General features: G+C 39.5%; 1 long non-coding RNA gene across 2 annotated transcripts; it reads left to right on the forward strand.

Annotated features, from left to right (window-relative positions):
- Positions 1 to 3,680, forward strand: LOC122984643. 2 transcript variants are annotated; one of them, XR_006403941.1, is made up of 5 exons: positions 1 to 130; positions 307 to 370; positions 1,410 to 1,485; positions 1,670 to 1,681; positions 3,649 to 3,680. It is a non-coding gene; the product is annotated as an uncharacterized LOC122984643 (long non-coding RNA). The 2 variants fall into 2 exon arrangements; XR_006403940.1 differs by lacking the exon at positions 1 to 130 and having other exon boundaries at positions 137 to 370.
- Positions 3,681 to 17,477: the final 13,797 nt, after the last annotated feature.

Genomic DNA, 17,477 nt, shown 5'->3' on the forward strand with positions numbered 1-17,477 from the left:
CTTAGGAAAAAAAACCCTGACTGAGGTTATCATAATTCACGCATGAATTCGTCCCATCCTTCTATCGTCCCACCTCTACAAATTTCCCGTGAGCAGATTTCAGTGTGGCAGCAAGTGACAAGCCTAGGAGGTAACATCGCATCTCTTTTCTTGTCGTCATTTAAAGACCTGGAGTAGGCAACAGACACAGACGAACAATGTTAACACTGAACGACTTTCATTTGACGGCTTGGTAGGAAGTTTTTGTTGTTGTTGCTGTAATTATTTGGGCTGATTTTCCTGTCTGTCACTCAAATATCATGAAAGGTGTGGACGAGCCGCCCGAGGACAGAGAGAAACCCGCCGGTTTTCATCACGTCTCTAACAAAAGGTAATAATAATTTTTTTTTTTTTAATCAAACGTGCTTTTCAAGTGTGTCTTAAAACAAAAGTCAGGTGTCCATATAAACAGTGAAAGAGGTTTCCCTCTCTGTAATCATTCCTCCTGTTTATACTGGTTATTAAAAGATCTCCTTCAAATGTGCTTTCAATGTAAGTGATGGGGACCAAAATCCACAGCATGTCCACACAATCATTTGGTGCAAAAATGCATTTAAAAGTTGATGTGAAGCTTATATGAGGCTTCAGCAGTCTGAGTTAGTCTTATCAAGTGGATATCTGCCACATTTACAGTCTTTTTAGCATCAAATTCCCTCTTTGTGTTTCCTCTGATGGTGTTTCCCTGTTAAGCTGCGGTGGAAGTATAGTAACAAAAAGAGGAACTTTGGCACTAAAAAGACTGTAACATTGAAAGATATCTACTTGATTTGACTCATTTGGACACTGAAGCTTCATATTAGCTTCAGATAAATGTTTAAATACATTTTTGCATAGAAGGAGGACTGTGGATTTTGTCCCTCATCACTTCCATTGTAATTGCATTATGAAGGGATCTTCTAATGGTCGGTATGAATAGCAAGAAAAACCTGTTTCCATGTTCATATGGAACCTGACTGTTGTTTTAAGGTTTTGTTGTCTTTTCTTTGAGCTGGCCGGGGTTGTGAGTTGCTCAGGTGTACAGACTGGTGACAAATTAAAGCAAATACACCTAAATAACCAGGTGGGTGCTTCCATACAGGTGTAATGCATGCTATAATTAAATATGTACACACTCTATCAAGCTCTCTTACATGTATAAAACTGCTGAGATGGCCCAGATCTCAACCCTAACAAACACAAAACAACATCATAACTTTTCTTTTTTCTTTAATTTGTCACATATCTGTATGTAATATACAACCTTAAAGCCACTGTGTAGAACTTGAAAAATTGGCGCCACCCATTAGCAGCACAAAAAAAGACACTGTGGCAGGCAGTAATGCAGACCCTGTGGATATTCCATAATCTAAAAAAGACTTGTTTTTCACCAGGTCTACCTGATGTCTACTAAGAACTGCCTCCCTTTTCACTTTGTTGGTATTTGTAAGAATGCCTTCTACTTTAAAGGTAAAAGTGCTTCCATCCTGTCTTCTTTCTCAATAGCTGAATTATGTATCACTATTATATTTTGTATAATAATATATTGTGTTTGTTATAACTATAATTTTAACATTATCTCTATTCTTTTTTGAATGTTTGTATATAAACCCTGAAATCTTCTCTTCTACTGACCAACGCTCTCTATTTAAAGGGACTGGAGAAGGTAAGGCAATTCTCTTTCAAATATTTGTATTATCAAGCATGTGTACAGCAGTAATACAAACTTTCTTGGAGTGCATATCATGCCTCATTTCAGATGTTTAACAACAAAAACAATACAAGGGAGTAAAAAGGCCAAACAAAACGCAAGAAACAGCAGCAGGCAACAGGATCTTGAAGAATAACTCTTTATTCAGGTTCATGCAGGCAAAGCAAATCTGGCAGAACAGAGCAAAACAGAACTACACAGTACAAAGGATCTGATTGTTCCTATAAAATAAAATAAAATGCAGTAATGTCTCAAATTACATTTTCCTCATAAGAATTGCTCCTGTATAACACCAGCGAGAAAGGCAAAACTGTCTCTTGATAGTTTGTGTGTAGGGAGATGGACAGGGAAGGGGAATGAGGTGACTGCAGTGATAGTGATGCTTAAAGTCCTTCTAATGTTGAACACAAACAATATACAGACATCACTACTGTGGTGAAATAAGATATGCTCATAAAAACTGGCAACTCATTGTATGAATGAGTAAAATTACATGACCAAAAGGACTGGATAACAGAAGTGTCACATAAATGATCATGGATAAATAAACCTAAGAGAGTGATGTCTAGATGAAGGCTGACTAAACACTAAACAAGTCACTCCATAACCAGCACTGCACATGATTAGATAATCACATTAAAGCAGTGAGAAGGTTGTGGTGAGTGAGACCTGAACTTAGTAGAGCCAGACCGTGACAGGATCATGACACAAACAAACAAACGAAATAAAACAAAAAACAAAAAAGACAAACCCAAATGCAACACCATGGAGCAAACAGATCAGATAACTTAACTAATGTGCAATAATAGACAAACAGTGCCTGGCATTAAGGGAACAGATATTAACAAACGAAACGAGTGTCTGTTCAGGATGAACCTTATTTGATCAGGGTGTCGTGTGTGGGTGGGTGTGAGTGTTTAGTTCAGGACTTGGCCAAGATTTTCTGGTCGGTGTTTAATAGTAAACTGGTCTATATGAACCTACCTGCTCTAAGTCTTTCCCTGTCTTTGGAATAAGTGTAATAGTAGCTTCATTTAATGTTGTTGGTATCATGCCGACCTCGAAAGCCTTCTTGTACATCCTCTACAGGTGTGGGGCTATTATGTTGTTGAACTTTTAATAAAACTCATTGCATATCCCGTTTGGCCCTTGACTCTTACCATTATTTAGGGAATTAATTGTTTTTCTTATTTCCTCACATGCGATTTCCATCTTCAAGGAAATCTGATCCCTTTGTGCTAATGTGGGCAATTTACATGCATGTAAAAACTGTTTGATAACATCAGATAGTGCACGAGCTTGAGAAGTGTACAATTTTTCATAAAATTGCAGAAATATATTGTTGATATTATTATGTGAGGTAAGTGTACTGCTAGATTGATTGATTTTATTGTATGAACAGAGGGTTACTCCTGTTGGACCTGTCTGTGGCTTTTGACACTGATCATAGTATTTTAATTGAACATCTTAAAAATTGGGTGGGCATTTCAGGTTCGGTTTTAGATTGGTTCTGTTCTTAACTTTCAGGAAGGCCGTTCTGTGTGGAAATTGGGAATTATCAATCAGCTATAATATGGAATTCCACAGGGATCTGTTCTTGGGACCTTACTATTTTCCATTTACATGCTACCACTTGGTCATTTTATTAAAAAACACAATATCAGTTACCATTTCTATGTCAATGATACACAATTATATCTCTCCTTTGACACTAATGCAAATCAAAATCCAAAATTATTATCATAGGTCCAGACTCATCACAGAATTACATTTCCTATATATATATATATATATATATATATATATATATATATATATATATATATATATATATATATATATATATATATATATATTATATATATATACATACATGTACTTGGTAAGCAATCAATTTTGTAAATGATGTTTTTCTCTCAAAGATGAAGATCTGGATGAAGACCGTTTACAAAAAGAAGCACCATGCAAGTTCTATTGGATCCAAAGCCATGGCAGCAAATTCCTGATTTATGATGAGGACAAATTTGAAGCACAACCCTTAAGTATATACGGGCAACGTCAGTCTGGTAAGATGCAGCAAAAAATATAGTAACCTCTGTGTGTTTGTACTGTCAGCTGCTGATATTTAGATTGTAATTTATCCTTTACAGATGGCTTTCTAGTTTCTTTCAACAATTGAAGATGTATGTATGTCTTTGCATTTTAAAAACTTTTTTATGAGACACCGTGTTTATAGACATTTGATGGCTTCTGCTGGCTAACATGGAATTCCAGTGAGAAATGGCATCTATAGTTATTGCATGCTCTTAGAAATGACCTGTGTGCCAGACAACCAATGGCTAAGAGCATGGAGCCTAACAAACCTTTGTACTATTCAGTAAACAGCCAAAAAGTAACAGATCAAGCTCTCTTACCTCAAACCAGACATTTAACTATTTGGGCAGGTTATCACACAAAAACAACACAAGCCTGTTTATATCAGAGGAAGTGAATGAACACTGGGTTATGATATTTTAGCAAGTCAAGCACAGCAAGTACATGTACTTGGTAAGCAATCAATTTTGTTTTAAACAGAGCACCAGTACTAGTTCTTAATATTTTAACAGTCATGCAACCTCTTCACTAAGATAAGATTTCCAAGATCATTGCACAGGTCACTGTTAATTCCTTGATATTTGAAGCATCCCAAATCATTACTATGCTACCTGTCTGAGAAGGCTTTCAGTCCTGGAATTTGTAGTAGTAATAAAAGGAAAAACATATTTGATGCCTCACTTGAGAGGCTTTATCACTTTTACTGAGGAGCATTTCAAGCTTGAGAGTCACCAGTGGATCACTTACAGAGGTTACACGTTGGAAAAGTGCTGAACCCTCAGTAGAACTGGTAAAACCTTTCAGATGAATGACGGTGACAGTTTTAGATGACCTTGGAGTTGCATTTTAAAATTTAGCTTAAGCTTATATGAGTCTGAGTTAGACAAGGTGCACAGTCTTGTTAATGATACAAAACAGAAACTGTAAATATAGATAGACTGACAGCTTATTAGGGTGGTCACACTGTGACAATAATCTTTACATAAATGAAACCAGTTTGTCTTTCAACAACAATGATCCTTCATGTCTCGTTTCTTTTGTAGAGTGCAAGTTCTGCATCCAGACTTATAAATTTATAACAGAGGGCAATAAAAAAGATGAGAAGAAGGGCACTACAGTTGTGCTATACACCAAGACAGATGGCAAGATAATGGTGGCATGCTGCAGTGAGAATGAAATTAAGGCTGAGGAAATGGTGAGTATACACAAGTCATTGAAAGTCATTTACAGTGCGTGATGCCATGTGTCTCCCACGAACAGAAAGTAACGTCCACTCTGCCTTTTTTTAGGTGGTGTCGGTACATTAGAATCATTTAATAGCAGTGTGCTGTCTGAGAGACTGTATGTTTTGTAAAGTTTTGTCAAAAATGTAGCTGTCATCACATGACACAAGCTAGAACTGAAAAGCCTTCCTGAGGAAGATAAACGCACACATCCTTCAGGGAGGGAAGTTAGTAGTAGCTTAACTTATCAGGACTAAAACAACATAGTGGCACCAACATCAGTTTATAGGTGAATATTGGATTTCGTTGTTTAAGCCTTGCAGATTACATGTTATGTTTTATGTACAGTAAGGGGTGAGGTCAAGGGAGGATGACACCCTGATTACAGACACATCCTAGTGTGGACAGAAAAGTTTACTTGACCAAAAAATTATCAAAAAGCATTGTGAGAAGAATACAAAACCACATATGAAATTAAAGGTAGATGAAGCAGGTTGAGGATATAACAAAATGTTAATTATAGTATCACATGAGATGTCTTGAAATGCAGCACATATTGATGTTCTTTGATGGTGTGAGAGTCCAAAATTGACTCAAAACAGAATTCGATAAACTATTTTTACGCAACTTTAAAAGTTACCAGTCAGTTCATATTGGGACGAACTGAACTACAACAAAAGTACCCTGAATACAAATTTAGTTTTAAATTAAGAGACAATTGTATTATAATTGATCAATGTTTGTGTTTTGGCATTCTTACTGTATACATGCAGCGTCACACTGCTGAATAATCTAAAATCAGAAGATTGTTGCATAAACAAAAGTGACTGTTATAGATGTTTTTAGTCCTAATCTGCTGCCCTCTGTTATCCAAGTATAGCGTACCATTTCTGATGAGTCATGTCATGATAAAAGCACTGGCAAATACTGTATCAGGTTAATAGGAAATATTTCCATGTAGCTTCCATTTCTCACTGAGGTCCTGTGAATGACAATATATTTACACTTTACACTGGCTTTTTCATTGATCTAGTTTTATGACAATTAAATCACCCATCTGTTTTTTTCTATAGAATCTTCCAGATGAAATTAAGGAAGATCAACACAAGGTGGTGTTCTTATTGACGAGTATCCCCTCAGCCTCTAACACATTCATGTTTGAGTCCTATGAAAACAAGGGAAAATTCCTGGCATTTGAGCCTGAGTATGATTCCAGTTTTGAGAAACTGGTCCTGCGTAGTAAAGTTGATGAAGTGGATGTAGGTTGCGAGTGGCAGCTTTCTGTTGCGGGCAGTGACTAATGTCATTGACTGATTGAAAACATCTGTTTTTACATCACCCTGTTTGTTTCATTAAGGATAAATTGTTTTTCCTGTTTCATAATTCAGCATCAACCTGCTGCGGTTACTACTACTGTACAAAACACAACTAGGACGACACAGAAAAGATCTTGTGTGTAGTCAGCAGAGTTCAGAAGTTTAGTATTTGAGAGAAACTGGAGATTTGAGTCAAAGAGATTATTTTCCTTCATTTAGTAATTTCAAATATAAAACATGAACTACAACTTGCTTCAACAAGAACACATACATTGCTTTAATTGATCAAACCAGTGAAATCCTGATTAAATAAACTAAATTAGGTAACCTTTTGTTCTGACCAGTCACACTATTTCACCGTCTGGCAGTTTATCTTTTGTGAAACAAGGGGTGTTTCAAACTTTACTGTTATTCTTTTTAGATGTGATTGCAACTTTAAAATGCTTGAGTATGTTTTTACAGTTTTATCATGTTTAAATTTGCAACAGTGCATATCTAAACATGAAAGATTTCTAGTGTGACTTTTTTGAAGCATTCCCACTGCTGCATGGGCCATAATTCACCCATGTACACATGTACAGAATTGATTTTTTAAAAACTACACCTGTTATTTGAATAATAGCTGTTTTTATACATTTTGTACCTTTTTTACTCTTCTGTCATAGTACACATTGTGTATATTGTTAGGTCATAAAATGTGAAAATATGAAAATGTCTATAAATCCAACTTTATTCCAGCATGGCAGGAACAGTGCACTTTTCTTGCCATATCTCATTTTGTGCGTATAATCTGAAACATTAATTGAACAGACATTACAAATTGACAATGAGTAAACAGACCAACACCAAACTTGTAAGCTCTTATAACATTTACTGCATGAGCATTGTGACAATAGACTGAATCCACAAATCAGATCTTACAGCTATAAACTGTAACGCTCAGTCAAGCAGTACAAATGTGACGCTTTTTGTCATTTTTAAATAGCTGCATGCAAGGACTGTGTGCGTATACCAGATGTAAATGTTCCAAGATTACATGATAACGTGAAGTTTTGGTTAGCCTGCCAGCAAGTTCAATGAATAAATGAACAGGAGAGCTGTATTTGCAGCTGTTAATTTTAGCCCCATTGCCATTCTGCTGGACATGCACCAGTAGGTTGAGTGTTGCTGGATGGCTTGAATTGATGATGTAATTCGGATCTTGCCTCCCTTACCTTTAAAGAAGGCTGTTGAAAATATGAAGAGAGCATGTAAGTGTCCTCCTAAAAGTCTTAAGTTATTGTATGTTCAACACAGTATATATTTGTCTGGTCCTTTTTGTATTACATGATGTAAATTAAACGGTGTTGCCAACAAGAAGCATTCACATGTCCTCACTTATTTTTCTGAAATTAATCTTTTGAAATGGCTTGAAATACTGAATGTCGTTGCAATATCCACACTGATGGTCACAAGTTAAAGAGAAGGTAAGCTGGTCAGACTGGTGAATACTGGCTGTGTGACTACAGTTTGTACACTATTTAGCCACAAACTCTTCTTTACTTTTTCTACTCAATGACAATGCAGGTTAATTGGTTGAATATGGGCCACTTTCCGATTGAAGATAACACTATAAAATAACAAGATAGACTATAGCTGTACTGCCAATTTATAGGCCGTTTTGTTTTTCACATTGTAAGAAACATTATGAGGTAACAGTTTAACTTACGTAAATGGTTGGTGTAGGTGATAAACACACTGATTGATTGATTAAGGTAAAATTGATAAGGCTTTTAGAAGCCAGCTGCCATCACTATGAGCAACCTCGAGGCATTCAGCTGAAAGTTACAAGTTAACACGGTCACTGGTTAACTCGAAACACCTGTTTTGGTTTACCTACTGACCGTGTTATCTGATGACTTACAGGGAAATGTGTTGTGGTTGTTATGGTTGTCATGGTGAAGGCAGCTGTTGAAAACACCAATGTGGCTGTCCTCCTAAAGTCTTACATTATTGTACGTTCAACACAGTATATATTCCTCTTGTCCTTTTTGTATAACATTATGTAAATTAAATGGTGTCACCAACAAGAAGCATTCACATTTCCTGGGCCCAAATGCCCAGCCGTAGTGGGCAGAGTGATTTAAAGGAGTTCATTCAGCATCAAGGTCAAGTTGCAGGAGTCAAAGAAGCAGTCTGTGCAAATAAGCAATCTCCAGACAACAGTAAAATACTATCTACCATTTAACAGTTGAATGGCGGCAGGGATAAAGAAAACATTCTATGTCTTAGTCCTCATAACGAGCACCGTTAACCGACGACCCGAGGGCAACTGTTCAAACTCTGTCTGAAGGGGGAGACCTTGGCGCTACAGAAGGGAGGTAGTCTCACTGAACACCTGCACTAACCACTTTGATGAGGCTACCGAGCCTTTTTTATTGTCCAGAGTCAAATTACCAAACCAAGCAACAATGCAGAACATTAAAACTGATTCAGTAAAACTTATATAAAAGAGAATCATCATGTCAGGAAAACATTACAAGGAAACATTAAAAGAACCTATTTTCCTCAAGAAAAAAAGTCCTTGTTGGACCTTTTTTGTCGTGGAAGTAATATGAGATTCAAAACACAGTTTGTTGTCGAGAACAACACCCAGGTATTTATAGCTGTCCACCAGCTCAATGTCTGCACCTTTCATACTGGTTAGTACAAGACTAGGAGGAATCTTTCTAAAGCTTGGAGAAAAACAACTATGTGTATATGAAAGGAATCATTATTAAATGGATCAGTATCTGTCAAAGCAATTACTTCACTCCATAGATAAAATGAAACACATTTCTAACACATCCCCAACTACTTGAAACAGGGTTCTCCACACATATTCCAGAAAAGGTGTGCAGTTGTCATTAGATAATAGTTTGAACAGGGTTTCAAATCTATAAGATGATGAATCCAAGGGTGGGAGTTGCCATAGTCAGTGTCCAAGTACCACACCCCTAACATCATATCAGGAACAAAAGCGCACAAACCACTCTTAATTAATAAAATACAGCAAATCCAAGTACAGATATCAAATGTGACAAACTAGAGGAAACATGACATATTTAGTTCTTCAATAAAGCCGAAGGGCTCCACTGTGTTCAAAGTGTGAATCCAAAATGCCTCCCTGTGAAGCAGTGTTGATGATGTCACCACCTCTAGGAGAGGGTGAATTTTTTTCTATTCCCCAGAACTTGAGCATAATGCCCGAGCATAATGTCGAGCCATAGCATAGTCCATGTTTTGCGTACGTATTGCAGTCTTATGTTCAGATATGCAAGTCTTTAAAGCTCTTTTTGTTTGTTCAACATAAACCAGACCACAGGGACACTCCAGCATATATAGACAACATATGTGCTGCTGCAATTGATGAAAGATTTAGTGAAGTATTTTTTACCAGTAAGTGGATGTGTGAAGTACTTGGTGTCTGATGACTTAGAACATTGTGCACAGTGTCCACAGTGAAAAAAACCTGTGGGTTGACTAGGCACCCAGGAGACAGTGTTAGGTGTTTTTTTAGTATCTGAGTGAACCAATCTGTCTCTCAGATTGCGGCAATGTTTAAATGTGACCAGGGGAGGCACAGGGCTGATAGTATTTAGAGATGGGTCACTTTTGAGGACATTTCAGTGTTTAAGGATAATATTTCTGGCCCTGCCTGCCAGAGGAGAGTACTCAGTAGAGAAAGTGATCTGTGAGGAAGTAGTGGTCGCTCTAGTTTTCTTAACTAATAGAGATTCCCACTGCCCATAGCTGTACTACGGGATTGAAGGTAGTAGGAATCTAAATACTTAAAAAAGTTCATGGTGAGAATCATTTGTGATAGTGTCAATAGGAATTCATTAGGAGGCAAAATCCCATCTGGATGCTTGTTAAGGTAATGGGTGAGAGCATCAAGGCCTATTTCATGAGGTATGCATATATACAGGCTCTGCACATCAAAAGTTACCAGGATATCAGCTTGTTTGCATTTGAACTCTTTAATAGTATTTAGTATGTCAACAGTGTCCCCAAGAAAAGAAGGGAGGCTTGAGACAAATTTCTCAGCAAAGAAATCAACATATTGTGACAGAGGCTCAGTAAGACTACCAATACTTGCCACAATCAGGTGGAGGGGAGGATTGATAATGGATTTATGTACTTTGGGTAATCCATAAAAACAGAGCATACAGGATACTCAACCTGTAAGAAGTCTTTTTCTTTTTCTGTTCTCCAACCCCTTTTCAAAGCAGAGTCAACATATTAAAAAAACTGATTCTTTAAGTTATCAGTGGGGTTTGACTTTCAAGGTGCATAGCACTCTGTCTCAGATAGTTGACTTCTGATGCTTTATTCATATTGCTCAAAACCCATAACCACAACTGACCCGCCTTTATCCGCTGGCTGAATGATGATCTATTTTTTAGATTCCAGATTGCTAAGAGCTTTTAATTTAGATTTGTTTAAATTCCTTTTAGCAGCATGTGAAATCTGGTCTATTTCAGCTAAATCTTTTTCCACTAATTTGCTGTAGGTGAGTACGGTAGGGTTCAGGTTAGATGAAGGCAACAACAAAGACTTATTTTTAAATGGAGTTGCTTCTCTATTGATGTAGGTGTCAAAGTTTAGGTCCCTGTTAACAACATAACTTGACCTGGTAGAAAAAAAGTGTTTGGGATGCAGCTGTCTAAAAAATGTGAATGCATCAACTTTTTGGTTAAATGGGTCGGTATTGTTAGTTGGGGAAAAAACTGAGACCCTTACTCAGCACAGACATTTCATCTTGAGAGAGACTCACATCAGATATGTTAATCACTGTCTGCTGTTGCTGAGAGCGGACACCTGTGGTGTCCCTTTGTGCCCCGCCGCATCTTCTTTGGTTGGTTCTGAGTGGTTCTAAAGAAAAAGGAAAGCTGAGATGATTTGGTCCTTTCTTCCATTTCGCTCCCCTCTGATGACTCTCCCTCTCTCGCTGGCAGGTCTTCATTGGTGTCGAGGAAGTGGGGGGTCGTCTGTTGGAAAATTTCTTCCTAGCCCCATGCCAGTTATAGACTTTATCCCCAACTATGAAACACGCAGCAGCTCAGGAATAATAAGTAATACAATTGTTAAAATTTCCAAGTATTGATTGTATGTTGGGAAAAAATGACGATTAATCATCTGTCCACTAAGTTGGGCGTCATGCATCGCTGACTATATTTCAACTACAATTATACTATTACTGCAACTTTGTTGTTCTTGAAAATACTTCATCTGCAGTAACTTTTTTGGCTGTAAATCAATTGATTTATGTTATTAGAATGTAACTTGCGGTTTTGAGGGAGCTACGGATACTGAGGGAGCTGAGGATGCTGAGGTTGCTGGGGGGGGAGGGGGGGAGGGGCTGAGGATGCTGAGGGGGATAAGTATGCTGAGGGAGCTGAGGATGTTGAGGGAGCTGAGGATGCTGAGGGAATGCCTGGCACCTCAAAAGAATGTCTGGATTAGAAAAGAAGGATCTTCTGCATTTCAAGTCATCTGTAACTCATGTGCTATTAAATACAGTAAGACAGAGGGGAGAGGCTGAGGAGTTAGGACCAAGGTTCAACGTTTTTGCATTGTATTGAACAGTATTAGAATATGTTGAAATATGTTAAAACACTAGTTTAACAGCTTTGAATATATATATTATTTTATAGTTTTCAAATAATATATCATTTTATTCATTGGTTAGTTGACATGTGGAAAACTCCTTGAAAAATGCATGTTTAAAAAAAATGAAGTTCAAATATTTTTTTCATGCCTAAAGAAGAATAAAAACACTTAGGAAAAAAAACCCTGACTGAGGTTATCATAATTCACGCATGAATTCGTCCCATCCTTCTATCGTCCCACCTCTACAAATTTCCCGTGAGCAGATTTCAGTGTGGCAGCAAGTGACAAGCCTAGGAGGTAACATCGCATCTCTTTTCTTGTCGTCATTTAAAGACCTGGAGTAGGCAACAGACACAGACGAACAATGTTAACACTGAACGACTTTCATTTGACGGCTTGGTAGGAAGTTTTTGTTGTTGTTGCTGTAATTATTTGGGCTGATTTTCCTGTCTGTCACTCAAATATCATGAAAGGTGTGGACGAGCCGCCCGAGGACAGAGAGAAACCCGCCGGTTTTCATCACGTCTCTAACAAAAGGTAATAATATATATATATTTTTTTTAATCAAACGTGCTTTTCAAGTGTGTCTTAAAACAAAAGTCAGGTGTCCATATAAACAGTGAAAGAGGTTTCCCTCTCTGTAATCATTCCTCCTGTTTATACTGGTTATTAAAAGATCTCCTTCAAATGTGCTTTCAATGTAAGTGATGGGGACCAAAATCCACAGCATGTCCACACAATCATTTGGTGCAAAAATGCATTTAAAAGTTGATGTGAAGCTTATATGAGGCTTCAGCAGTCTGAGTTAGTCTTATCAAGTGGATATCTGCCACATTTACAGTCTTTTTAGCATCAAATTCCCTCTTTGTGTTTCCTCTGATGGTGTTTCCCTGTTAAGCTGCGGTGGAAGTATAGTAACAAAAAGAGGAACTTTGGCACTAAAAAGACTGTAACATTGAAAGATATCTACTTGATTTGACTCATTTGGACACTGAAGCTTCATATTAGCTTCAGATAAATGTTTAAATACATTTTTGCATAGACGGAGGACTGTGGATTTTGTCCCTCATCACTTCCATTGTAATTGCATTATGAAGGTGTAAAGTTTAAAAGTGAAGTTAATTTATACATTCAAGTTAATTCACAAAATATGTATTTACAATGTTTACACAGTTAATTATTTATATATCGATGCTGTATTATTTATATATTTACAAGTTCAAATATTTGCATCAGCATCCTGCTAAGGTTGAAACAGTATTGAATCTGCTTCTGTGGTTTTACCTCATTACAGTTGGATCTGCCTCAGTCTAGCTTATGATTGGTTGGTTTAGTCACATGTGCCTAAAAGACGAGGAAGTGTTGTTGTTATGTCTCTGATGCCGGGAGCTAGAGTAAAGTGCTGCTTAAAAAGTCACCTGTCTCCATCCTGCTATTTTCTCTCATGAAGAGTGTCAAATTACCACCTACCGAACCCTCACGTTACATTTGGTGGCAGCGTGGTGCTATTTTGGTGGTTTGACGCATTTGGTGAGTTTTATTCCCCTAAACGGCGGATATCGTCACTTTTTGCTAGCGGGATTTTTTTTTGCCACCTTTTGAGAGCAGCGGATGAACTGTAAACGGAAGTTTTGGAGATATTAAGGACTTTACCTGTTTCTTTTCTACATTTTCATGCTTTTTGTGATTTTTGAGCCGGACATTTTTCTCCTACAATGTCGGCTGATGAAGGTGAATCTGTGCATGAGCCGCAGCCTGCTCCCGCGCAACATCAAAGGTCAGGGGACGATGTCACGAGGTCCAGCGCTGCACATGTAGCCCCACATACTGTCTCCAGCGCCTTAAAAATTGACCTTCCACCAGTTTTTAAAGGAGATGGGACAGAATCTTTCACAAGTTGGGCTCGACGTTTTGAAGTTTCAGTGCAGGCTATGACTCAACCAGATGCAGATTTATCTACACTGATGGCCTCCATCCTCCCAACTTGCCTGGCAGATGCTGCATTTCTGTACTGGGACAGCTTGCCCCCTTTAACCCAGAAGAACTATGGTTTAGTCAAAGACAAACTCAGGGATGTTTTTGGGCCAAAATACTCCCTGCCCTTCTTCCAAACAAATGTGAATGCTTGCCCGCGTAAACCAGGTGAGAGTTTGGATGTGTACAGTGCAGACATCACTCGTCTTGTGCTTGAAGCCTTTCCCTGCTATGACCACAATGCAATAGAAGGCGAAAAATTCCGCCGCTTTGTAGCTGGCTTGGACCCAGCCTTACAGTCAAAGATTCATGAGATGGGTGCAGACAACCTTGATGATGCCCTGCTTATTGCCAGCCGCTGTGAGAGAGCACGTGCAGCGCTGCAACTGACCACTGCAGGGTCCCCATACACTCTGCCTTCAGAACAAGTAGCTATGGTACGTCCTAACCCTGTTAATGACAAACTCCTGCAAGCAGTTGAGCAGCTAACTCTTACTGTGACTAACTTGAAACATGAAGTACAGCATTTACAAGAGAAACACAGTTATCTTGCTCAGCGTTTGGACTCCAGACCTGACAGATCCCCCTCCTGTGATACTCGTTACAGTGCACGCAGCTCCTCTCCCTCACCTTATCATACCATCATACCTATTGTTGAGGGCATTGAAGTGTGTGCTTTAATTGACTCAGGCTCATTTGTCTCCATTGTGAGCGAAGATTTTTGAAACTCTCATCCAGCTTTAAAGAAACACCCTTTGACAGCCTCCTCTCTGCCAGCTCGTGCAGTCAATGGACAACGCCTGGACATCCTAGGCAAGATAACCATTGGAATCAGACTTGGAAAACAGGTGTGGCAGCAGGAATTTGAGGTTCTCAGGGGTGCTTTCCAGCCAGTCATATTGGGCTGGGATTTTCTAGAAAAATGATCCTTGATCTCAAACAAAAAGTACTGCAACTATGGGACATGAAAATTCCCCTATTGCCCAAAGGACATGAAGTGGCCGCTTGCTGTAATGTGTCTGTGCTAGCACCCATTAAGATACCAGCTATGAGTGAAACCCTTATTACAGCTTGTGTGTCAGCAGCTACACCCGCCTCACCTATGCCAACTGATTATTGTGGCGTTCTCATGCCCAACCCATCCTGTGCCATCATTGTGGCACACTCTCTCAGTGAAGTTCAAAATGGCACAACTGTGGTTCGACTCCTCAACCCTTCCAGAGATGACATTGAGCTGCATCCTGGACAACATCTTGGTGAGTTTCATTCTGCCTCATCTGTTGACGTCGTACCAGTTGGAGAGACATGTTGTGCAACATCTCCGGTACACGATGAAGCTCCTCCAACTGTACAGATTGATGAACAAAACCTGTCAACCTCTCAAGTTCAGTCACTGAAATTATTGCTTCACAAGTACTCAGCAGTATTCAGTACACACTCAGAGGACAGAGGTCGAACAGGCATAATTAGGCATCACATTCGCACTAACGAGGCCACACCAATTAAACAGCGAGCCTACAGAGTAACACCAGAACAGAGAGCAGAAATACAGACTCAAGTTCAAAACTTGTTAAAAGCAGATGTCATTGAAGAAAGCTACAGTCCTTGGGCTGCGCCAGTTGTTTTGGTGCGCAAGAAGAACGGCACATGGCGTTTCTGCCTGGACTATAGGAAACTCAATGCAGTGACAATCAAAGATTCACACCCTCTTCCCAGGGTTGACGACGCACTGGATGCACTATCAGGCTCTGCCTGGTTCTCCACAATGGATCTTCAGCATGGATACTGGCAAGTTAAGCTGGAAGAGAAAGACCGCGAAAAAACAGCGTTTACGACAGGCAGCGGACTCTATCACTTTAAAGTTATGCCGATGGGACTCACAAATGCTCCAGCCACATACCAACGTTTAATGGAGATGGTACTTCGAGGTCTCCCCTGGAAAACCTGCCTTGTCTATTTGGACGATGTTCTCATTTACAGCCGCTCCTTCAGTGAACATCTCGAGCACCTGGAAGAAATACTCTCCAGATTCCAGTCAAGTGGCCTCAAGTTAAATCCATCAAAATGCAGTCTTGTCAGAGACCAGGTGACCTTTTTGGGCCATGTTGTATCCAAAAACGGCATTCAGCCAGACCCACGAAATGTGAAAAGTGTTCAGGACTGGCCTGTTCCACACTCAGCAACTGAAGTCAGAGCATTCTTGGGACTTTGTTCATACTACCGCAAGTTCATCAAGAACTTTGCACATCACAGTGTTTCACTACATGCACTCACTGAGAAGAATGCACTCTTCCAATGGACTTCTCAGTGTCAGGATGCATTCACTTACCTGAAACATGCTCTTTCAAGCCCACCAGTGGTTGCATTTCCTGATTTCACGTTACCATTCTCCCTCTACACAGATGCTTCAGGCTCTGCTATTGGTGCTGTGCTTGCTCAGAGACAGGGACATCAAGAGAAAGTAATTGCATATGCCAGCCATGTTCTAACCAAAGCAGAAAGGAAATGGTCAACCTATGATAGAGAACTCTGGGCTATTGTCTGGGCGGTACGTCATTTTCGCCACTATCTCTACAAACAGCCCTTTATTATTGTCACAGACCACAAACCTCTCTTGGGTCTCAGAAAAATACCCATTGACAATGACAGAACTGGTCGTCGCGCACGTTGGGCTCTTGAGCTTGATCCTTTTGAGTGGACTGTAATTCACAAGGATGGCCGCAGCCACCTCAATGCAGATGCACTGTCACGTCGCCCTGCTGACACCAGATACACAGAGCAGAGCACCTCCTGCACCGCTCCTCCCAGTCCACATCCTGATGAGAGACACTCAAGCCCTGTAAGAACATCTTGTCCTATCAGTTCTGTATGTCACCACAGCTCCTGCAGTACTGATCCAAAACCTGTTCCTTGTAATGAGACTTTGCCACAGCCTTCTGGTCCAGACTTACAGTGTGCTACACAAGCTGTCTCCTCCACATTTGTGCTGCAGCTCCCTGAAGAAGATCTTAGAAAGGAACAGCAACAAGATTTCATACTGTCAGAGGTCATTAAATGGACAGTCAAAGGTCAGAAACCACCATACTGGTGCATGAAAAAACGCACGCCTGCTGAAAGAACACTTTGGCAAGAATACCACAGACTTACCTTTCGTAATGGCTTGCTCTGTCGTGAAGTTTTCAACGCATCCACTAAGTCAATGTTGCAACAAGTGGTTGTCCCTCAAGCCTTAAAAGACACTGTTTTACAGTTGCTGCATGGAAATCCAGTAACTGGTCATCTGTCTGCAGATAAAGTCCTGAAACGTGCTCAGCAACTGTGCTACTGGCCGTTCATGTCACGTGACATAAAGATGTGGTGCAAGCAATGTACGCCATGTGATGCAAGACGGAGTCCTACACCTCACCACAGGGCTCCGATGAAGACAATTGTTGCTACGGAGCCATTCCAAAAGGTCGCAGCTGACATACTTGAGCTTCCCATCACAAGTTGTGGCAACAGGTATGTGCTTGT

The sequence above is a fragment of the Thunnus albacares genome, chromosome 6 (assembly GCF_914725855.1).
Source record: "Thunnus albacares chromosome 6, fThuAlb1.1, whole genome shotgun sequence".
In the NCBI taxonomy this organism is placed as follows: domain Eukaryota; kingdom Metazoa; phylum Chordata; class Actinopteri; order Scombriformes; family Scombridae; genus Thunnus; species Thunnus albacares.